Raw genomic sequence first — 25,425 nt, 5'->3', positions numbered from 1 at the left:
CTAATGGGCAGCACTAGAGCGCCTGTCCTCTTCCGCTCTAAGGGTATGTGCACACGCTGCGGATTCTGCTGCGGATCCGCAGCAGTTTTTGCTGCAGTGTACAGTACCATTGTAACCTATGGAAAACAAAAACCGCAGTGCACACAGTGAGGATTTTTCTGCGGTTTCAAATCCGCAGCATGTCACTTCTTTCTGCGGAATCCGCAGCAGTTTCACACCTTCTCCATTGTAGAAGTGTCAAACCGCAGGCTAATCCGCAGAAAAAAAACGCAGGTCTTTTGAACTGCGGATTTTGCAAAATCTACATGGAAAATTCCGCAGGTGAAACCGCAGCGTGTGCACACAGCCTAAGGCAATGTGCACACCTTGCAGATTTGTTGCATTTCCACAGCATTTTTTCCACGCGGAAATGCTCCAAAAAAAACAAACAATGGATTACTTAAGCAATGTTAATCAGTGACATTCCTGAATTGTTGTGCACATGCTGCGGAAACTTCCGTCCTTATTTGCAGAGGGGGTTTTTTCGTAGCAGGTCAATTCCTTTTGCGGATCTGCAGCGTTTTTCACCCATTGACTTCCATTGAGTCAGTCAAATCTGCAGCAAAAACGCAGGATTTGCTGCGGATTTGCTGCCAAAACACTGCGGAATTGTAGAAGAAAATGAGTGTGGACGCGTGAGGGCGGCTATCTGCGGGAACGGCTGTCTGCGCGTGTTTGTGTGTATAGTGACTGTACTTAGGCGTTGTCTGATGGGACTACTACTCCCATCCGGCTTGTTCTGCTGTCACATATAACAGTGACTTAAGTGACACATGGATGACATCTACCTGCTGTTTTTTTTCCACAGACACTTTTTAACTTCAATGGGTGACTTTAATCCATTAATCAGCTCAGAATAGGAAATGCCTTTCTTTGCAAATATGAATATGCCAAGTAATTTTGTGTGTCTATACACTTTATTAAAAAAAAAAAAATATAGAACAGGTCTGACAAAAAGGTAAGTGTGAATGAGCAACAAGGAATCCGACAATGTCCTGTCCTAAAAATAAGTAACAGTCATGGGTTTGTGAGATTGGTGAGAGGTCCTGGGACCCAAAATCATCACTTCTTAAACTTTTATAAGTGGTTGTCTAGTAGCAGCAAGTTATCACGTATTTTGCTGATTGTTGGTTGTCCTACCACTATTTTTCTGCAGAATGGGCAATATCTTGTTGATCAGTGGGTGTCCCACCAATCGTCAGGATGGGGAACTATTATTCCTGTAACATAACAGTATGGCAGGTGTGATGCCCGACCGCCGCTCCACTCATTCTGATGGATACAGCCGGGGGTAGCACTCGGCAGTCCCATAGACAATGACTGGAGCAGAGGTCAATCATGCGCATTGCTGCTCCATATAAAAGTGCCCCGTTCTGTAAACCGATGCATATCTCAGCGCCTGGACCCCCATGACCAATAAGTTATCCTATCCAGACAACCCCTTTAAGCTAAACGCTATAGCCCTGCTTGTCACGGACCTCGCGGACCAGAACTGACAGAAGTGGCCCCTATTGCTGAAGGTTTGGAGACAGCGTGTGGGATGCAGGTGTCATGTCGCACACGGTTCGCACCAGGTTGTCCGGCAGACAGTGGTAATACCCCATCCTACCACTTTGTTCTCAGCGGCGCCGGTTGGTCTTCTGATCCAGCTTGGATTGGGTTAACCAGGTTGTTAGTCCGGGTGAGGGCTTAGCCACGTCCCCTACCTTTAAATTGTCCTGCGTGACTATGGGCGTCGCTGACTATAGTTCTTGCCTTGTGCTAGCGATACCGGTCTGAAAGGGGCGTCTTAGGAGCATACAATATCTGGTGTAGTATATTCTGTTGTTGCCATTATTACCTCCCTGCGTGGTATTATTTGGTTGCCCTTGCACCTTATTGTTTTCTCTTGTGTGTGTGCTGTGTGGTGCGTTTCCCTTACCCTTGTCCATACTTCTTTGTGGGGTCTGGTGTTTGGTCTCTTCACTGGGTGGAGGGTGGTGGGTTCAGCTTAGGGCTGGACAGGAGACAAGGACAGGGTGGAGGCCCAGGCAGGCACACTTTCAGTGTAAACCCTGGGTTGAGGGACAGACAGGGTTTCCTCTAGTCTGAGGGACACCACAGGGGCCCCGGGGTTCAGCCTAGAGTTACCTAAGCTTCCCATGACAGCAGGTGAATGTCAGTCCCCACCCCGCAAGAAAGAATTACATAAAGGGGGTCCCATGGCCATACAGGCTGTAATAATATTTATTTCTTGGCTTTAATGTTAATTTTTAAAAGAAAAAAAAATGGGTTAAAGGAGGGCTAGGCGCCCTCAATGTGGTAATGGAGAAGGTCATATCCGGTTTTGACCGGTTTTCTTGGCGCCGTTTTAACAGGCCATGATTGGCTGGTGAAATTTTGGCGGCCTTTTGAGTTTATATAAAGCCCTGTGTGGGCGGTTTTTACTTCATATAACATTTTCCTGAAGAAAGAAGATTCTCTATAAAGATGGAAGATCTTCTTCAACAACTTCTAGCAAGAGTCGGCGAGGAGTGAGGTCTGGAATGGCTTAAAAACTGCCTGGTGACTAGACCTTCAACCGCAGGGCCTGATGCTGCCCCTCTTACTTCAGCTCCATGTACCCTGCTCCAGACTCCGTGTCAGCCAACAGCCTCAACAGCGGCATCTCTGTCGGGAGAAGTAGGAGACCACCGGCAGCATATTCTCCTGCTACATCACCACGGCGCTCCAGACTTCCTGTCAGGGAGCAAACCAGAAAGTCTCGCCGTCCTCCTACTACGAAATCCCGCAGCCCAACGCGGGACACCGGTCGACATCATCAAAGGCCGGGTATGTCAGCTGTTTCCGCCAGCAGGGCAAATAGGCGATGCGGTCGTAAAAGCACCGCGGCGGCCATTAACCGGAATGCCCTGGCAACTGCTACCACAGTGCCCCCAGCGCAGCAAGCGACATCATCTGAGGAAGAAGATGACGATTCACTTGCAGGCACCTCTCAGCTGTGCTCGCCCCAACAAGGAGGGCTCGAGCACAGGCTGTACAGCAGACCAATCTACAGCATCCATAAACCGTGGAAAGGGTGAGGACTTAAATCTGTCTTTATCTACTGGTCAGAGTCAACTTAAAAGAATGATTAAAGATGTGCTGGCAGAGGCTTTAGGTGGAGCTATCGCTCCAATTCCACAGCCGCCAGCTAGTATTGATTTAATTAATAATCTTCTACCTTTGAGAGGCAATGCAAGTAATAATACGTTTAAAGAAGCTTTCGTTTGTGAATTATCACCACTTGGTTTCCATTTAAGTTCCGCTACTAAAGAACTTATTTGGGATGAGCAATATGTCGATTTATTCTCCCTTATTCCTCGCAGAGAACAGCCAAATAGATTGGAAAAAAAGGACGACAAATTTGATTCTGAGGAATCTAAGAGGGGTTCAGTAAAGTCCTTCAATAATTTGATCCAAGCATTTTCCATTTATTCTGCTGTCATTGGCGAGAAATACCCAAATTTATGTAGTAATCTTTTTCAACATTTGGACATAATCCTGGAGGCCTATAGAAATTTTGGTGGATTGGCTTGGCTTCATTACGATGAAGCATTTAGACAGAAACTGGCAGTTCACCCTGAAGTTCACTGGGGGACTAAGGATGTTGGGTTGTGGATCAATTTGATGCTGCCTCAAAGGCAGGCTTTTTCCAGGCAATTTTCCACCCCCGGAGTCAAAAAAGGATTTTGCTTTGCATTCAATGATTCCTTTTGCAAGTGGAGTCACAATTGTAAATTCAAAACATGAATGCTCATTCTGCGGGAATTCCCATCCCGCCTCAAAGTGTTTCAAAAAGCAGTCAACCCAGCTGGCAACTACTAAGGACGCTAACACAAAAGGCCTTGACTCCGGTGAAGGTGGAAAACATGCGCTACTGGCTAAGCATTTATCCAAACAAGGAGATTAGCAAATTATTATTTGAGGGTTTTTCAGAAGGGTTTTATGTACCGCCCTTTGAGGGTGTTGACTGCTCAATTGTTAACAATCTCCCCTCTATAAGGTTGCACCCACAGGTGGCAAGTGAAAAAATTTTGAATGAGATTTCTCTAGGAAGATTTGCCGGTCCTTTTTCTTCCCCTCCTTTCAAAAATTTTCGGATTTCTCCTTTAGGCATTGTCCCTAAGAAAGAACAAGGCTCTGTCCATCTAATACATCACTTATCGTATCCACATGGTAATTCATTGAATGATCAAATTGACAAAGCAACGAGCTCCGCTACATACACCTCTTTTGATTCTGCCATTCTCTTACTAAAAAAATTTGGTATAAACGCTTTAATGTCAAAATCTGACATTAAATCTGCGTTTAGACTCCTTCCAGTGCATCCAATGGGATTTAACTTTTTAGGGTTTTATTTCAATAACACATTTTACTTTAACAAATATTTGCCTATGGGTTTTGCTCTGTCTTGCTTTTACTTTGAAAATTTTTCTTCTTTTTTGCATTGGGTCTTGGAATCTACTACTCGAAATGTAGGCATCCTACATTATTTGGATGATTTTTTGTTTGTGGGACCGGCTTCATCCTCAGATTGCTTACATGTTCTTTCCAGTTTTGTAAGGTTATGCAAATTTTTTGGCATTCCGATTGCACATGAAAAAACTGTGCTACCTTCTAGGTGTATCGAATTCTTGGGTATTACCTTAGATTCTACCATGATGGAATCAAGGCTCCCTCTGGACAAGGTTTCAAAACTCCACGATGCTTTGTCTAAATTTATCAGCAGAGAAAAGGTTACACTAAAAGAATTGCAATCTTTATTAGGATTGCTGAACTTTGCTCTCAGAATTATTCCCATAGGCAAGCTGTTTTCAAGACGCCTTTACAAAGCTACAAAAGGTCTCTCGTCCCCCAAGTCTCATATTCGAATTGGTGCTGATCTGAAAGAAGATGCCAGTATTTTGCAAAAATTTTAAGCGGATTTTAATGGAAGATCTTGTTGGCAGTCGGATTTTATATCTGCGGATTCTTTTCCGTTCAATTTTTCAGTTCATTCCACGGCGGGTTGTGCAATTCTTTTCTCCTCTCAATGGACTGTTCAGAAGTTGCCCTTCCAATGGATATGATGTGATGTGAGACACACAGCCGGCATGTGGGCTTGAATAAAAATTCCATGGTTTTGTTATTGTTTTCAGTCCTAGTAGGCATTTTTCTTTCGGGACGGTGTATGCGGAATTCTAGATTTCTTTTACTTTCAGAAAATGAAGGATTTCTGTTGTCAGTCAACACTCTTTCATCTAAGAATAGATGGGCTTCAAAAATCTTGTGATAACAAACTCCGCCTAAAATTTAACATTTGGATTAAAGCAAATGTTGGCTCTAGTCAATGGAAAGAGGCTACGGAATCTTTATTGACAAGTCATCGAGTAATCTTTTGTCAACAGGTTCCAGAGGCAGCTGTCGAAGCAACACCTTGTCCTCAAGAATTTTGGGACTTGATATCAATCTGATACCTTATTTCATTCAACAGTCGTTATCTGAAAGATCATGGGCCGATTACTCAGCCGCATGGTTAAAATGGTACAATTTTTGTAACTTATATGATTTGGATCCGAAAACTTCCGATACAGTATCTGGTTTAAAATTTGCGGAGTATTTAGTGCATAAAGGATTGTCCTATTCGGCAGTAACTAAATCGATTGCCGGTGTTTCATTCTTCCTCAAACTCCTAGGCTCTCCACCTTTGACAGCTTTCTTTCCTTTGAAACAATTTCTGAAAGGTTTTAGAAATAATAATTTCAAGCTAGATGTGAGACGTCAGATTTCGCTATCATTGTTAAAAAACCTATGCTTAGCTCTTAACTCAGTTTGCTTTAATCTGTACGAAGCATCACTATTTTCTACAGCATTTTTAATTGCATTTTTTGGTGCACTTAGTATTGGCGAGTTAATTTCTTTAAAAAAGTTGGAACCTTCCGGACTGATGATTTCTGATGTGGAGCTTCACGAGCTGTATATAATTTTGTTTATAAGGAAATCAAAAACAGATCAATTGGGAAGGGGGGCTAGATTGAAGATTGATGTTTTCCCTGACTCGGTCCTTTGTCTTGTCAATAATTTAAAAAAATGGGTTGAAATCCGTCCTAAGGTACAAGGTCCTTTATTTTTACATTCAGATCTTTCCCCTGCTACCATTTTTCAATTTAATTTTTTGTTAAAGAAATGTCTATGTTTTTTAGGAAAGGAGAATTTGAAAATTACTTCCCACGGATTCAGAATTGGGGCCGCTACGGAAGCGGTCAGGGCTGGCCTTTCAGATTCAAGTATTAAAAGCTTGGGTAGATGGGATTCAAAAAGATTTAAAATATATAATTCATGACGAATGTATGATTAACAACACTCTATTTAATTTTAGGCCCATTGGTTGTTTGGATCATCAGCCATTCTTTTGTGTTCTGGGCCCAGAAGAGGGCTAAGCTTCGCTATTATTTCGAGAACTTATCATTCAGCCCTACTTCAGTCCAGATTTATTGGCACAGCATTCGAGGAATGAAGTGGTCAAGTTTTGTTTTCGAGTTTAAGAAATGTTATAGGTTTTTTTAAAAACCTGATTTAGTTATATTTCATATTGGTGGTAATGATCTAAGGAAAATGAAGACATTGGACTTGCTCGCGTTAATGAGATTGGATATTTCAGTACTGAAACAATCTTTTCCTAATACGGACTTCGTTTTCTCGGAGATCATACCCAGACTTTTATGGAAGAAGAATGGTTTATATTTCATGAATAAGATACGTATAAGGGTTAATAGGGGCATTCAAGAATTTTTACAATTGATTAAAGGTTTTTCTTTTTGGCACACGGAACTCGAGGGTTTTATTTCGGACTTATATAGACAGGATTTGGTTTATTTGTCCGACATCGGCCTGGACATTTTTAATTTGGATTTGCATTCTATGGTAGAAAAGTGGCTGTGCAGTTTGGGGGGGGCATGTCTCAGTGAGCCCTGGCATTTCGGAAAATCGCCCGATAAGGGGAGGATTGTTTCCCTGGTTTGGTAATATCGGATATGGAATTATTTAACGGTTTGGTTATTTATTTATTATTAACCCAAAATAAACTCACGGCCACTTTTCTTCCACTATTAAATGGTGTTGTGTCATTTATTTATAGATATCAGTCCTGTAGGGCCATGCGTTTCCCTCATTAATTTGGGTAGTATCGATGTGAGAACTGTAATATTTACTTTATAGTCACTATTTTATTTCCTAACCATTAATTCTGTCTGACATTTTTGTTTAAGAAGTAAAAGTGAGTGTCCCGAGATAGGATCAAAGACTTGAGAAAATCCACCAGAAGAACAACTCCCTTATATCCTGATAATTCTTACTCCAAATTACACTAAATGATCCTTTTATCTCCCCATCTGTGACCCCGCTCCTCAATGGAGCTCAGTGTGCGGCTCTTATGATGCTCTGCGGTCACCGATCCTGTAATTAGAGGGGGCGGAAGCCAGTGCTCTGGGTCTGTGACAGATGTGAGACACACAGCCGGCATGTGGGGTTCTGTGACCCTCCAACGTGATCTTCCATGGCAGCTATTCACACTGTACGAGAGCTGAAGCGCCAAATTCACATGCAGACGAATGCAGGTATCGTATAGCCCAATGGGGGGGGGGGGGAAGGGGGGCACACAATGGTCTCATTTTTCTACTTCGGCCACGGTACAAAGTTCCATCGTTGAACATCCAGGTATGTTATGTTGCTTTAGGCTATGTGCACACAGTGCGGATCCTCCCGCGGATTTTTCCTGCGGCTTTCTTCCTTTTTTTTTTTTTTGCAGTTTTTGTGCGGTTTTCCACCTGCGGATTTGTAGAATGGAGCAGGTGGAAAACTGCAGCAAAACCGCACAAAAGTAGTGATATGCTGCTTTTTTTTCCGCACAAAAACCACGCGGAAAAATCCGCAGCAAGTGCACAGCGGTTTTCTTTTTACATAGGCTATAATAATAGTACTGTACATCACCTGCAGTTCTGCTGCAGATCCGCAGCAGAATCCGCACCGTGTGCACAGAGCCTTAAAGGAAAGCTAAAATCATAAAATGACCTACTTATAACATCAGGTTTTTGTGTTACATATACTTAAAAAATAATTTAAAAACATTGATTAACTTTAATATTGCTATCTTTATTTAAAAAGAAAAAAAAAAAACCTCTTGCAATTTTCACACGGGCTCATGAAATGATTCAATAAAAAATGAAGAGTAAGCAGCCCAGCAAGTGACACATTGCTGGAATCAGGGTCTCTGCCCCTACATTATGCTTCTGTGTTACTGTCGTCCATAAAAAGTAAACTGCAGAGACGCCCACTTATATTGCTGCAAGCTACAGAATAATTTATGAGGTGCGCATGGATATAACATTAAAGGATTTTTTTTTATGCTTCATGTATTTCTGGAACTTTCTGAACACTGTGGGTCTGACATAAGAGATGGATTTATGAAGAATTTTTGAGTTCTGTACAGTCACACCTCCTAAGGGCTCCTGCCAGGATGTTCCTGTTACTACTCCGTGCCTGTTTTTCGCAGACCTGGTCTTCACTAACATAAATGGACAAGTCACTGGCACCTGCAAGACCAACTCATTCCTCTTCTGCAGCTATGATCTGTAGTGCTCTATTCCTGTCAATTCAAAGAAAATGAAAAAAAGGAAGAATACCGTATATACTCGAGTATAAGCCGACCCCCCTAATTTTGCCACAAATAACTGGGAAAACTTATTAACTCGAGTATAAGCCTAGGGTGGGAAATGCTCCATCGATTATTCCCCCATATAGTGTCCCCATAAGAAGCTCCATAGATTGTTCCCCCATACGCTGACCCCAGAAGAAGCTCCAGATTATTCCCCCATATGCTGCCCCCATAAGAAGCTCCATAGATTGTTCCCTCGTATGCTGCCCCCATGCTGCTGCTGCATGTAAAAATAAAAAAAATGACATACTCACCTCTCCGTCGCTGGGTGTCAGATACTCACCTGTCCTGTGTCCATGGCTGCTCACCGCTATCTGCACGTCATCAGTCAGTGACGATCAGACTGCAGGGGGCGCGGCACGCACTAACCACGTCACTGCGTCCTCTGCTGTCTGAAGTCACTGACCGATGACAGACAGCAGCAAGCAGCCATGGACGCAGGACAGGTGAGTATCGCTATACTTACCCGTCCTGACACTGTGTCTTGAGCCCCCAGCTTCTCCCCATGCTCTCTCTTCCTGCCTTTAGCGGTCATGTGGTACCGCTCATTAAAACTCATGAATATGCACATATTCATGAGTTTTAATGAGCGGCACCACGTCACCGCTGAAGGCAGGAACAGAGAGCGCGGCGAGAAGCTGGGGGCTCAAGACACAGCGTCAGGACGGGTAAGTATGACCTGACACCCCCGCCCCCCCCTCCCCCTCTGATCCCCTTTGTATATGACTCGAATATAAGACGAGAGGGGGACTTTCAGACCAATTTTTTGGGCTGAAAATCTCGGCTTATATTCGAGTAAATACGGTATCCCTCTTTCAAAATGGTTCTCCACCTAAATTTGATTTTACAAAAAAAAAAAAAATTGTTGGTATGGCAATAAGATATAAAGACTTTGGCCCCAATTTATCACAATGTGCTCCAGCACTGATCCTTGTGGTGTCTTATCAAACACCCCCTCCTCATTTTGAGATGCCACATTACAGTTGGTCGCGCACAGATTCCCATTTTTTGGGGCAATATTTGGACATAGCGATGTTTGAAAAAGACCCAGGCTGGGTCGAAACGTAACGGATCGCTTTTGGTCAAGATATCCAGCATTGTGGTGAATTACTATTTCGTATTTAATTAAAATAGGCATCATTTACAATCGCCTGCTTATCTTCTAACTGACAAGATCAGCTGTGGCATAGAATGCTTAGTACCACGTGTAACCCTCAGGGGTTAAATGTCAATAGCTTGGAGGATTCCCATTCAAAATAAAACATAACCTTTAATGATCCACTAAAATATAAGACATCACATAAACACAAACATAATAGTGCTCGTGCGTATCAGTGCTCATTTAATAAAATGGTTCAGTCTCAAGATTAATCCTGGACACAAGCGCCCCGGCGTATTTTTCAGAGGTCCCCTGCCGGGTATTCGGGTCCATATAGCAGCACAAGACAGTATGAAAAAGGAGGTTAATAGGGTTACAGGCATGCAGTTTTCCCTATCCTCCCTGTCGTGCCCAGGTATTACTCCTGCCCTTACAAGGACAAGCCCCAAATGGACCTTATAGTTTCACCCCCAGTCCTCAGAAGGGGTATTAGCTCCCTACGCGTTTCCTCTCCAATACCGGGGATTCATCAGGGGAGTTATATAATGAGATCTAAGGGGGTTTGAATATATTTGTCCATAAAGAAGGGGCCCCGCAATGGCTGGGTGCCTCAACCAGTAGGGTGACTGTCCATATCACTGCCAAAAAGTAAGTCCCGTTGAAGACAAAAGAATTGACTACTGAAATTTGACAAGACAATACATTTTTTTCCCAGCAATTTCCTATCACAAAAAATTGGTAACTGGTCATGCTGACCACAACGGGTTTGTTCAACCTTTCTCCAACATATATGGGGTATTTAGAGATCATTATAACTAAGCCAGTCAGGTAAGTTTTAAGCAATTGATGAACATCAGAAAAAAAATATATATATATTTCCCATTTTCCATCATGTTCCTAAAAATATGCCCTTGCATTTTAATGCCAGAATGAATTAACGGAAGCCAGTACAGGTGTCTGAAGCTGAACTGCTGCTTTGTGAATGGACGCAAAGTGTTCTCAGCCCCAACCCTGGTCCCTTTTCTGAAAAGACAGTGATGAGGACTGGCAGTGACAAGCATCCCTTTGTTGTGAAGGCCCTTTATTTTGCGAGCACTGTGCTCCCTCCTCTCACATTCCGCTCAGTCTGGAATGTGAGCTGGTCAGCGTGCCAACTACCAGCTACCCATCTGGGAAATAAACAAAAAAAAACAAATATGCAAAAAAAAAAACTGACAAAAAAAGTCACCTACATGAATAGGAAATTAGATATGTATGGAGTTAACTCCCTTAGAGTCTATCCACATGCATCCGCTTACTTCAGGTGTTGGTGACTCCCCACCGGAAAGAAAGCCAAGTAGTTCTACCGCGCCCAGAAGATTCCCCCACTGCTGTCCACAAAGTATTTGCGCTTTAGAAGACCGTCCAGCTCACTTATGTATACATGTCCCGAAAGAATCCAGGATAGAAGATGAATCAGTCATGTCTATTATGTGTGGGGACACACCAGAACAAGTTCTGTACTATAAAAGTAATTGCTAACTTGCGTGACTGCCTCAGGAACAAGTGCCCGGAGAGGTCACGGGGACAGCTGGTACTTGGACTTGCGTCTCCAAAGCTCAACTCATCAGAATTACAGAATAGGAATACCAAGGGTCAGTCAGTCTTCACAGGAGAAGGCTTTGGAAGTGACAGCTTTGCTCCAAGGATCTACACATCAGAGACATTTTCTGATTGATGTCCGGTGACACGGTGCTTCTCTTTTCTAAGCCTCAAAGTTCGGCATATATTGAGCGAGTGTCGATAGCAACCTCCGAATATCAATATCATTCTGTAAGCCAAGACTTATTACATCCAACAAGGGCACAGTCAGATAGCCGTATAAACCAGACCAAGATGGGAACGCAGCGCACAGACTGGCCGGCCACTCTCCCTACCCGAGTGTAAGGAGAAGCAAGAGTGGACCCTCTGGGTCACGGTACCGGGATCCCTGGAGCGAGCTGGCCAGATGGTGCTGACCCCTATACAGGGACCGTTAGGAGCAGGCCCGAAGGAGTCGAATACCACGACAGCTGATACCAAGAGGGGCGGCTCAGATGCGGATGAGACAAACAAGGCAGAGGTCAGGAGGGACCGGAGTCAGGAGGGACCGGAGTCAGGAGGGACCGGAGTGACCAGACGGGGCCAGAGTACTGTACGGAAGGCACACGATAATCAGGCGCCTCCATGAGGGAGGAGCCGCCTGAAATACCCTGTGCTGGAGCTTGATTGGTAATCGCTCCACAGGGCTGCTGCAGCAGGGGTTAAGTGAGGGGAAGAGCGCGCGCCCGTGGCCTAAGGCACATGCCCGGGACAGGAGCAGAGGAGGAGGAGGAAGCCCCATGCAGAGCTGCAGGATGGGAGACTGGGGGAGCCGCACGCCGGCTGGAGGGGTGAGCGGGGAGTCGGGGGGAGACCCCAGGAGCAGGAGAAGGCAGAGCGGACCCGGCGAGACAGGCGACGCCGGCGAGACACCGAGTGTGCCAGCTTCATGTACTTCTATGCAGCGGTAATGCTTGAGTCGGGAGAGCCACCGGCCAGTCCATGCTGTGCGTTCCCATCTCGATCTGATGTATACGGCCATCTGACTGCGTCCTAAAGATGCACCAAAATTTATCAAAACAACTCAAGCGACTGAGATAAATCTGCCGCATTTTAGGAAGTTTAGGTGTGCATGATCAAAAAATTAAGCAATATTGATAAATTTGCCCGATTATTAAAACTTTTTTTTTTCTTTTTTTACATAAAATGTGTCGTGAACCGCAGTGGTGCTTTATCCAAAAAACTGCTGAGTGTGAAATCATCCCAAGGTGACATTACTGCACTTCATTACATTCCCAGCAGCTCTGCTACCTGAAGAGCACAACATGAAAGGAGTGTTTACAGGGAAGGAAACTACTGTGCTAACCCGGGCACTAAACACTAGCACAAGGCAGAGCATTAACCTCTCGGCCATGACCATACGACCCCACAAAAATGAAGCTGTGGTCTGGAGCACGGAAAGTGAAAAAGGATGCATTTTACAACATTTCTTCACAACTTAAAAAACCTCTATTTGTTGTCTACTTTAAAAAGTATAGGGTTCCTATGTATGGAGATTAGTGGTTTGTCCTCATCTTAGTGCAGGCTGACATCTGACTAAGGCAGGCCGGTGCAACATATGGCCCGCGGGCCCGCCAAAGGATGTTGTGTGGCCTGCTGAGCTGCCCTCTAGACCCAATCCCTCCTTCCTAACTTCAAACATATTCTCATTTTTCAGAGGAGATCACATTTGAACAGTGCGGACAGGAGCAGAGCAGCTCTAGTCAGCCCGGGCCCCGACGTGCATCGGCGAGGACGCTGCGGGCACCGGTAAGCATGCCAGGGGAAGATGAAGAGTGTTTGTTTTTTGATTGGCGTTACTTTCCAGGGGACATTACGGAGCAATGGGGGGGTGGACACTATAGAGGCCATTGTGGGGAAATGGGAACACCATGGGGAAATGAGGGACACTACGGAGCTGTGAGGGACATTATGGGGCAAATTGGGATTTTGGGTGGATTGTGAAAGAGGACATAGTATAGTGTACAGTGGGGGGGACGTTATGCAGAGAGGCTGTGTGGGGAAGATATTATAGAAAGGTGCAGTTTTTTTGGGGGGGGACATTATGGGGAAAAGCAACATGAGGGAACATTATGGAGCAGGGTTGTGTGTGGGGGCTATTATGGAGAGGCGCTGTGTGGGGAAGACAATAATAATCTTTATTTTTATATAGCGCTAACATATTCCGCAGCGCTTTACAGTTTTGCACACATTAGCATCGCTGTCTCCGATGGGGCTCACAATCTAGATTCCCTTTCAGTATGTCTTTGGAATGTGGGAGGAAACCGGAGAACCCGGAGGAAACCCACGCAAACACGGGGAGAACATACAAACTCCTTGCAGATGTTGTCCTTGGAGGGATTCGAACCCAGGATTCAAGCGCTGCAAGGCATTATGAAGAAGCCATTGTGTGGGGGACATTATGGAGAGAAGTAGTGTGTGGGGGATATCATGGAGAGGGGCTGTGAGTAGGGGATATCATGGAGAGGGGCTGTGAGTAGGGGATATCATGGAGAGAAGCAGTGTGTGGGGGATATTATGGATAGGGGCTGTGAGTAGGGGATATCATGGAGAGGGGCTGTGAGTAGGGGATATCATGGAGAGGGGCTGTGAGTAGGGGATATCATGGAGAGGGGCTGTGAGTAGGGGATATCATGGAGAGGGGCTGTGAGTAGGGGATATCATGGAGAGAAGCAGTGTGTGGGGGATATTATGGATAGGGGCTGTGAGTAGGGGATATCATGGAGAGGGGCTGTGAGTAGGGGATATCATGGAGAGAAGCAGTGTGTGGGGGATATTATGGATAGGGGCTGTGAGTAGGGGATATCATGGAGAGGAGCTGTGAGTAGGGGATATTATGAGGAGGGGCAGTGTGGGGGGCATTATGGAGCAGAGCAGAGTAAGGGTACCATTTTGTGCAGGAAGCACAGTGAGAGGCATTTATTTATTCAGGGGCACAGCATATGAGATATTTTTACTTCTGGGGGCAGTATAAATATTTGTAAGGGCACCGCATCAGTAAGTGCTGCTGAAGATGGTGAAGAGAGAAGTCTGCAAAGACGAGCTATGGACGTGAAATCTCATAATTACATCTATACTACAGTACACGGAGACAAAAGAGATGGGAACGACTTGAAACAAAGAAGAGGTCACCTATAAGGTATCTGTAAGTAACTGTTTATTTGTGATTTTGCCTGTCTCTCATCAGTGCTGTTGGTTCCTGCACAGTCCGCAGTCTGATGATAGCTGGTAACAACATCTCCCAGCATCTCTTGTTGAGGACATACTAGGAATTGTAGGTTCAATACAATTATATATGGGGCTGACCCAACATTACATTTGATCACTGTACTAAGCTTGGTGCTGCGTTCAAGTGCTGACGGACACCCCTGGCTCTGCGTTCATGTGCCGACAGACGGCCCTGGCGGTGGACGTCTCCCAACTGTATCCCGACACATAGTGCCGGGGAGTTAAACTCCTTTCAGGCATTTATTGCACTGGCCAGCTCATAGAGAACAAATTTAGACAAGCTGATCATTCCCGTGCATGGGAGCATTGAGAGAAATATCCGTGTATGGATAGCCATCTATCGTGATGGGGGCTTAAAGCCATCGGTCGAACGATGGTTCATACGTCAACTATAACCTAACTATTCTATAATGCCGAGAGCTCCTGTGTTCTCTATGAAAGAGCCACTGTCAGACATCTCTGGCATCAGCTTATTTCTTAGAGGAAAAAAAGGATCGCCTGCCCAAAATCTAGATATAATAGTAATAATAAATTTTATTTCTATAGCACCGACATATTCCGCAGTACTTTACATTTCAGAGGGGACTTGTACAGACTATAGACATTACAGCATAACAATAATCACATAGATCATAACAGATACCAAGAGGAATGAGGGCCCTGCTCGCAAGCTTACAATCTATGAGGAAAAAAGGTAGACCCGAAAGGTAGGTGGTAACAATTGCCCTGATTGTATGGACCAGCCATAATGTTAAGTGTGTAATAGTACAGACACAGAGGGATAATAGATGCATAAAGCATGTGGGAACCTGATGCCGGGAACCTGGTTATGGTAAAACTTTTGACTGTGCCACACAGGGATAGATTAGGTTAATATGTTGAGGCGATAGGCCAGTCTGAATAAATGCGTTTTCAGGGCACACTTAAAATTGTAGGGATTGGGGGCTAATCGTATTGACCTGGGAAGTGCATTCCAAAGAATTGGTGCAGCACGTGTATAGTCTTGGAGACTGGAGTGGGAGGTTCTGATTATTGAGGATGCTAACCTCAGGTCATCAGCAGAACGGAGGGCACGAGTAGGGTGGCAGACAAACTAGGGAGGAAATGTAGGGTGGTGCTGAGCCATGGAGAGCTTTGTGGGTGAGGGTAATAAGTTTGGACTAGATTATGGAGTGGATGGGTAGCCAGTGTAATGACTGGCACAAAGTAGAGGCATCGGTGTAACGATTGGCTAGGAATATGATCCTGGCTGCAGCATTCAAGACAGATTGGAGGGGGGAGAGTTTGGTAAGAGGGAGACCGATTAGAAGAGAGTTACAATAGTCCAGACGAGAATGAATAAGAGAAACAGTAAGAGTTTTTGCGGAGTCAAAAGTAAGAAAAGGTCGAATGCTAGAAATGTTTTTGAGGTGCAGATAACAAGCGCGAGCCAGTGATCGGATGTGGGGGGCAAAGGAAAGCTCGGAGTCAAGTATGACCCCAAGACAGCGGGCATATTGCTGGGGAGTAATAGTGGAACCACACACAGAAATGGCAATGTCGGGTATAGGTACATTACTAGAGGGAGGAAACACAAGGAATTAAGTCTTTGACAGGTTCAGTTTCAAATAATATGAGGATATGTTAGACACAGCGTTTAAACAATCGCCGCTGTGATGTCAGGAGAAGAAAAGTATAATTGGGTGTCATCAGCAAAGAGGTGGTACTGGAAACCAAATCTACTGATTGTTTGACCAATAGGGGAAGTGTACAAAGAGAAGAGGAGGGGGCCTAGGACTGATCCTTGAGGAACCCCAACAGTAAGGGGAAGATGAGAAGAGGAGGAACCAGCAAAAGATACAGTAAAGGAGCGGTCAGAGAGATAGGAGGAGAACCAGGAGAACGGTGTCTTAGAGCCCGATGGAGCGGAGCATAGTGAGGAGCAGCTGATGATCCACCGTGTCGAATGCTGCAGAGAGCCAAGAGAATTAGCATGGAGTAGTGACCATTAGATTTAGCTGTTAGATCTTTAGAGACTTTAGTGAGGGCAGTTTCAGTAGAGTGTAAAGAGCAGAAACTGTATTGGAGAGGGTCTAGAAGAGAGTTATCAGAGAGATAGCGGATCAGACGGGAGTGGACCAGGCGTTCCAGGAGTTTAGAGATGAAGGGAAGATTAGAGACAGGTCTATAGTTAGCGGCACAGTTTTGGTCAAGGGATGGTTTTTTAAGTAGTGGATGTATGATGGCATGCTTAAATGAGGGAAAGATACCAGAAGAGAGAGGTTAAATATTTTAGTTACATGAGTGGTGACAGCAGGGGAAAGGGACTGGAGGAGATGTGATGGAAATGGGTCACTGGTGCAAGTGGTTGGGCAAGAAGATGCAAGGAGCCTGCTTACTACTTCTCTGACTGGTTCAAAATCAGAGTGTGAGCTAGATGCAGTGGGGGAGGGAGGACAGTGCATGGCATGAGGGGATTGGGAGATAATTTCCTGTTGGATATGGTCATGCAGGAATATTATCATCCCCACACAAACATCAGCTACCCATTCTATAAGGTGACCGGAACAGGACACAACCTACCAGATCCATGCACAATTATGGTGCAACCAACAACCATGTGTATTTGTAATGGTAAGGAGTTGTCCCATCTGGTCAACCTCTTCCTACATTGACACCACTGAATAGATTAGTAATTGCAAATTCCTTTGAGGCTTTTTAGCCACACCATAACCTGGCAAAAAAAAAAAAATAGTAAATCAACCCTCCCAAATGATTCATTAAATACACATTCGGATTTGCCAAATATGAATATTTTACATTTCAAGAGCATGGAGAGATAAGCAGCCGCCTGACACCATCGGAGCCTTTTACTCCCAAAGCAACAAGATAAGACGGAAAACCCAACACAATCTACAATAATGAAGCGTCTGCTAAAATCCATAAAGGCAACAAAATCTAATGACTAGGGCAACATCTAGTAAATTAAACATAAGCAATCATCCGGCACAGAAACGGGAACTTATCGGGCGGTTGATGAATATTTAAAATGTCTAATGTACAAGCGAGTGACACCGTAATTATAACACAACGGCTACTTTATACAGTAAAGACATTTTTCATGCAGTCCAGGAAGAATACAGAGGCGACGGGGGCAGGAGCGGGAGACGATCGAGAATACTACTCCTATTAAGCTGTGAGCGATTCTTTTATACATAACCTTTAGCTGAATCATAAATCAGGGGCCGATACATCAGGCTGAGTAATGGAAAAGGAGAAGTGAGCCGGACCGCAAAAATCAATTTATGTAATGTCAGACGTTATTTAATGAAGCTTTCTGTCTGCACTGCACGCAGGACATTTCGGCTCGCTGTGGGTCAGAACAGTTTTTATCTAAATGGTCATCTAAATCAAACCCCATCTAAATGGTCATCTAAATCTAACCCCATCTAAATGGTCATCTAAATCTAACCCCATCTAAATGGTCATCTAAATCAAACCCCATCTAAATGGTCATCTAAATCAAACCCCATCTAAATGGTCATCTAAATCAAACCCCATCTAAATAGTCATCTAAATCTATCCTCATAAATACAATGACCGACAACCACAAAACACGCCGGTCTGGTACTTGTCTGCAGTGATGATGTGCCGTATATGCCCACGAGTCCACTGCAGCCAATCACTGGTCTCAGAAGTCTAGTGCCATACACATAAGCATCACCCTTAGGCCAGGGATTGATTGGCTGCAGTGATCACATGCACATGATCGGCATGCCATCCCTGCAGGACAAAGATCGGAGAAGACCACAGTAATTTTATTCTAACAGTTCCAAATTTGAAGTATTTTTCCAATTCTGCACAAGTTTTTTTTAGAAACTTTTGATTACCGGTATTTCTCAGAGGCTGATGCCATTAATGACTACATGCATATGCGAGATTTGAGCAGAAAAGGTGATGAAGCACGCGGCTCACAGGAAAACCTTTTGTGCTTTTACTCAATTTATAGGACCAGAAATGACTCAAACTCATAAGCCATCTGGTATCCTGGAGGCAAAAGATAAGGAAATTAAGCACGTTTTATGATCTAAGCGCATGACAAAACGATGAGAAGAGGTCACGTTCCATAGTAATCTAATAACAGTGTGTGACGTACAGTAAACTTCACTTCCCACCAAGGATGCCGCCGCCGGGCACCAGACAACAGGCAGCCCCAACTTCTGGTCTGATAGCTCAGATTCAAAGGTTAGTTAGTAACATAGGGTAAAAGGGAAACTGTACTTTCAAGTCACTTTTCAGAATAAGCAATCATGTATATATACAGGAGGAACAATACTATTTCTGGCCATTATTTGACTCATATCCCGCAATCTCACAGGTTTTTCCCTCTGTAAGCTCCATCGCTAAATTTGCTATGGACTGAGCTGATGGGAATTACCTCGCTGCAGTGATTTCTCTCATACACATCCCAACACACAGTGATGGATTCCTACTCTGTATTCCTTATTTAGTACACATACAGAAGTAGCAGTAGTATGGAGAACATCATACAGCAGTACTGAGCAGTGCACATGTGAATCCATCTCTGGAGTAAGGTAAAAGACTTGTTAGTAAGCTCAGCACAATCTTTTTGTGTCTTCCTCTGCCTGTTTCCTTACTTTGCGGCCTCTTCCTCACCCCTTCTACAAAGAAAACAATAAGATGTAACCGACAGCTCAGTGTGCCGTCTTACTGTCTTTTATTGAGTAAGGCCTCATTGAGACGTCAGGTTTTTTGACTCAGTCAGTGATACGCCGGCTGCCCTTGCGTAACCCACAGCTTCATGTCTTTTAGTGCACTTGATAGCTTGTGTAGTATTTCAACAACCTGCCCTTTATGAATCCTGACAGCGACAGAACAGGGGCCACGAAATGAGCTGAAATACCTCATTAACTATAATTTGCTCTCAATTTAATCCGCGGCATACTACAGTGCCCAGGTTACAGCGACTTCACTGAGAGCGGATACTACAAGGACGGCTTTTATTCCAGGGTACAATTGTCAGAGCCGTCCTGTAAAGCCGCAGTTCTGTGTAACTGAGCGACTTCCTACATATTCCCTTACACGGTATTCACACCACACCGGATATAATGACACCGTATCTGTCACTCCGAGGATCTGGAATTACCTGTTCTCTCTGTATTAAGGGGAAGGGTCCACATAATGTATGCCGCCACGGCTAAGATGCAGGAGTATGGAAATACACACACACACACCAACTATGGGAAATATGCCCAACGCTTAGTCTCATATGGGAAAACTTTGCTTTGCTTTTTTTAATAACACTATTATTTGTAGACCTCAGTATAAAAAGCCACAAAAACCAAACCACACAAACAGGACGCGAATCTCAGCCCCACCGATAGTCCTGGGGATGAATCTATCTATAGTCTAAATACTCCAGATCCAAAACTTCACCATTTTAATTCCAACATTTTATTCAAGGAGTATTCCCATCTCCAAGATCCTATCCCAAGAAGTAGTAGGTGTAATAATATCAGCAAATACCTCCAATTAGAAATGTAGAACAGTTTTTCTGATTTCTATGTCTCTTTCCTCATGTGCAGGCATTGCAGGACCTTAGGTATCCATGGTTACAAAAACTAACAACTAGCTGTCACTTCATCAGTGGTTGTAACCACGGATACCTAAGGTCCTGCAATGCCTGCACATGAGGGAAGAGACATCGCAAATCAGAAAAACTATACCACATTTCTAATTGCAAGTATTTGTTAATATTATTATACCTATTACATAGAGGGATAGGATCTTGGAGATGGGAATATTCCTTTTAAGCTAGAAAACTATTGGATTTATTGGAAAAAAAAAAAAAATGTTACCCCTCCCACTATTTTCATAACACATGTCCATAAACAAAAAAGAACTTTAAAATATATCTCCCAATGAACACTGTTCACCAGGACAAAGGTTTCATATTTTTTAAAGGGAATCTGACAGAAGGTTTTTGCCACCTAATCTCAGAGCAGCATACTGTAGAGACAGACGCTGATTCCAGTGATGTATCACTTACTGGGCTGCTTGCTGTAGTTTTGATATTAAAAAAACTAAAAAAATCACAGCAGTAGATCATCAATAGAGGACTAGTAAACACACAGCCATTTAGTCCTCAATATTCATGATCTCTTAATAACTCCGCCCCCAGCACTGATTGGTAGCTTTTTGCCTATGCACAGTGTGCAAAGAAAGCTGTCAATCAGTGGTGTGGGTGGGGTTACACAGAGGACAGCACGTTTCCTGTTACAAGGGGAAATAGGCTGCCAATCCAGCGTCTTGCTGGTTTGTCTGCTGATCGCTGCCATATTTACAAGGGCCAAACATCAGGAATAAGCGCTCGGCAGATTATTGGACCATGTGAAAATTAAAATGCCTTGAGGAAGACCCCTCTCTTGAAAAGGATGATCACAGCGTGCTGAGAGCACTTCAGGGATTAACAAGAACCTGTCAGCAAAGGGAAAAAAACACTATATACCTGCAGAAACAGCGGTAATCTGCAAGCATATCCTTGACTACCATTCTGCTCTGTTCACATGCTGCAGAGCACCAAGGTACTGGTCTTGGGGGAGACAGTGCACACTCGTTGCGTACAGAGCCCTGACTGATCACAGCCGTCAGCTCCGCCCCCATGACTGGAAGCAAGCAGCTGCAGGGGGAATATAACTTTATTCTCTTCCTGCAGCTGCACTTCAAAAAGAAAGCCACAAGGAAAATGTCATCTACCTGCAGATTACCACAACAGGTGCAGATGAATAATGGTATTTATTTCGGCCGATTGGTACCCTTTAGCTGTACCACGAGGATATACTCAGCAGGACATATTCACGGCCCCTGCAGTGCCTCCACAGGAGATGTAAGGTTTTACATTACACATTTCTTGAAAAAAGGTCCATGGTCGTCATACTCTGCCCGTGATAGGCAAACCGGAATCAGTTGCTAGCCCCTGAACCGGCCATGGAAAAGGACGCCGCACGTAATGGGAGCGGAGGAAGGCAACAAGAAACCGACCCAACCTATAACAATGTCTGCTATCCTGGGCCCTTTACGGTAAATCGAGACATTGTTACAGGATGGGGTCCCTAAATGGGGACATAATTAAAGGGGCCAAGGATGGGGGACATTATTACAGAAAGGGACTCAGGATGATGGACAGAATAATTAAATAAAGGAGACAAGATGGAGGGCATTATCACAAGAGGCAGCCAATCCATACATGGAGGGTATTACTACAAAAAGGACCCAGGATGGGGGAAATTATTAAATGGGAGGCGAACACGTATGTTTTTATAGGATCTAGAACACTCGGATTAATAGGATCCATTTCCCTTGGATTAATCGATGAGGGACCTGAATTGGAGACCCTTCACTAACATTTTTAAAGTCTACTAAAAATGAAGTCACGACGATAAAAAGCATTAATTATCTCCTTATTAAAATAAATCTGACTCACATTGTACATGAGACATACCTGCCTGTACGGCTCCCACAGACCTCCACGGAGACACAGGCGGTGGATCCCCCCGCTGATTAATAATAATTATGTTGGATGCAGTGGTCACCTCCTCATCTTCTCATTTTGGGATCAGAACATTGATTTTAACATCTACCTCCTAGGAAATGATCATTGGAAGACGAATTCATTACATACAGTCAGTTTTTTCTATGTCTCTTTAAAGATGAAGAATAGAGAAAAAACGTGACGGCGGTAATCGCCCTCCAGCTAACGGCATTGATTGCCATGTGTACTATGCACCAGACGAGAGATCGATGTTCTGCGGACGAGTGAGGTGTCGGAGTGGTATTGATTGGCGAGCTGGCCTACAGGCTACGTAGTAATAGGATTAATATGGAATACAAAGCCCAAAGGGCAATATGGACACCAAACACATGTTCCAGATGACAAATCAAATGTTTCCCGATGTGTCTGTCCAGACACGTATCACTTTAATGATTCCTTACATCTACAAGCAAAGAATCAAAGGAAACATTAATAATGGGACTGTTTGCTCAATGCATCAGTGGTCCCATCCGCTGCCTGTGGTCCCATATGTCCACCGCTGAAGGGGTTGTGTAGCCCGGTGCATCCAGTGAGGAGAGCGCACCCGCCGGCCTCTCTACAGTGACCACCAATCTAAGAGGTGGGATGACCGCTGTCCTAATCAATAAACCGGATGACCAGCATACTGTAGCTTTTAAGCATTACTAGTAGATACATGGCACAATATTTCTGTAATGTTTTGGCTTCTAGGATTGTGGACCTGTAACCATGTGCTGCCCATATGTAGGGCTCTAACCCTGTCTCACAAATGGACACACCATAATGGTATTCTTTCCAAAAATGGATGTAATGTTCATTTATAGCATGTCCGGTGTCCCGCCAAGCCCAACAGCTAATGGTGCTGGCTGTAATACACAGCTGACGTCCCGCTGCAATACCCGGGATTGGGCGACCTCTGAATCAGGACGTTAGTCAACAGCAACTGTGGCATCCAAGGAGTCTAGCACTGCATATAAAATATAGTATCTTTAGAGTCTCAGGGCTTATACAAAGCTATACCTCACTTGTTAATGGGCACAAGGAGGTAACAAAGAATAAAAGAAAAATTTGGACTCACCTCCTGGTTGGGCTTCCTGTTTGAATGGAGTGGCGGTCAACTATGTGCAATACCGATTTACTCAAAGTCCAAAGAAAAGGACGGAGATACTGGTGGCGCTGTTCTCTGCTGTCTGCCCCTATGCCACAGAGAAATAAAAAGGGGTTGTCAAAGCATGGCGATTTGATGACCAATCTACAGGATAGGTGATCAAACACAAATCAGTGGGTGGCCTGGCACCAACACGATCAGCTTTTTGCTTCGGCGGTGACCAGATATTAACACCTTGATCGGAGTTCTGAGCGCGGCTCCATTCAAAGTACAACGGCCGCTGCCGGCTACTGCAGCAGAGCTCCTATTCTTTACCATGGCTGGATCAGCCTTTTAATGGCGCAACACCGCGCCTTTCAAATCGAGAATTCTAGAACCGTGGTTTCCTGATAAGATTGAGGTGTCAGTAGTGAGACCCTAAGAGATCGTCATGGTGGCTCAGTGGTTAGCACTGTTGATTTGCAATGCAGGGGTGCCGAGTTCAAATCCCACCAAGGACGACATCTGCCAGGAGTTTGTATGTTCTCGCCGTTTGAGTGGATTTCCTCCTACACAACAAAGATAGGAAATGTAGATTGTGAGCCCCAATGGGGGTAGTGATGATGATGTCAGTAAAGTGCTGCAAAATATCGTAGTGCTATAAAAGCAAGTAAAATAAATAAAATAAATACATAAACTATAGATTTAAAAAAACAAATGTGTGACGAGCTAAATTCACCTAAAATGATCAGCCGGGCATATTTCACATACCACACAAGGACTATCTTTGCGGGGGAAAGACGAGAGAAAACTGCACTAATCAGTGGTAAGAAGTGAACGTCCTGATGGAGAAGGGCGACAACGCTAATCCCAATGTTGATTTTCAGGTTTTTAAGAATGCTAATGAATCATTACTTAACGCTGGCTTCCAGTGTCCCAGATCAACCTCTGCCCACACGAGCCGTACACCTCCCTGACACAAGTAATAACAAGCAGTAATAGCACGGCAGCCGGCGGTGCCAGAACTGGGGGGCCCGCACTGTATGGCCATACCGGCAGCCCGCCCCCTCTTCTCCATATGTAGCTTATATATGAAGGATCCCACCGTCCACAACAAGTCGCTCGTACGAGTAGAACGTGTATACAAGTGCCACCGATGTAACATCTGAGAGGTCTCCTTCACGCTCTACTGATCGTTTCCATATTAAACCCCTCCCCGGAAGTTTCTTGCTCCTACTAGTTCATGCCTCCTCTGCTCAGCCCCTGTTTCTCCACAAGTGTCACTCAAATGCAGAAACTTGGAGAAGTTCCTCCAAAAAAACTTTTATAAAATCTCTTAAAAGGAAACAACCTGAAGTCAATTGGTTGAGACAAAGAAAAATAAAAAAAAAAAAAATGAATAAATTCCTAAATATCTTTAAATAGCAAATCCCATTTATTCTTCTGTCTATAAAAGAGACCACTAACGGTCCATGATATAGAAATCTGCCCTATAATGTTAATAGGACCAGAGCCTGGGAGCAAGTATAGTAGGAAGTTCTGCTGCTGAGACCCGGAGATCATCTATGTACAGGTCACAGCAGAGCGGCCTCCTACTGCACATGCGCACTGCCTTGCCCCTCCAGGTCCAACCACACCTCCACCAATGATTGGCAGCTTTCTGCCTATGCACAGTGTACACAGAAAGCAGCCAATCAGTGGTGTGGGCGGGGTTATACAGAGCTCAGCATTCAGAGAACTGATTGATTTGTAAGCAGAGAAAACTGAAGGTATCAAAACTGTGAATTAACACATGTAGAATTATATAATTAACAAAAAAAGTGTTAAACAACTGAAAATGTGTCTTATATTCTAGGTTCTTCAATGTAGCCACCTTTTGCTTTGATTACTGCTTTGCACACTCTTGGCATTATCTTGATGAGCTTCAAGAGGTAGTCACCGGAAATGGTTTTCACTTCACAGGTGTGCCCTGTCAGGTTTAATAAGTGGGATTTCTTGCCTTATAAATGAGTTTGGGACCATCAGTTGTGTTGTGCAGAAGTCTGGTGGATACACAGCTGATAGTCCTA

At 44.2% G+C, this 25,425-nt stretch overlaps 1 protein-coding gene across 6 annotated transcripts in view; it reads right to left on the bottom strand.

Moving 5' to 3' along the window:
• MPP7 (MAGUK p55 scaffold protein 7) overlaps positions 1-25,425 on the bottom strand; it is a 434,998-nt gene that overhangs the window by 348,277 nt on the left and 61,296 nt on the right. For 3 of the 6 annotated variants that reach the window (XM_073581723.1, XM_073581725.1, XM_073581724.1), the window contains one exon: positions 23,348-23,465. The exons of 2 other annotated variants lie outside the window; for them this stretch is intronic. The gene's annotated coding sequence lies outside the window, so the exon portion shown is untranslated. Of the gene's footprint in view, positions 1-22,200; positions 22,338-23,347; positions 23,466-25,425 lie in introns of those variants that run through there. One more of the 6 variants, XM_073581728.1, reaches the window with a different exon arrangement.

This window comes from Dendrobates tinctorius, unplaced genomic scaffold, assembly GCF_039654945.1.
Source record: "Dendrobates tinctorius isolate UK_male_01 unplaced genomic scaffold, ASM3965494v1 ptg000070l, whole genome shotgun sequence".
NCBI classification, from domain to species: Eukaryota; Metazoa; Chordata; class Amphibia; order Anura; family Dendrobatidae; genus Dendrobates; species Dendrobates tinctorius.
Note: the sequence above shows the minus strand (reverse complement) of the source record. Positions and strands in the feature narration are given on the sequence as shown.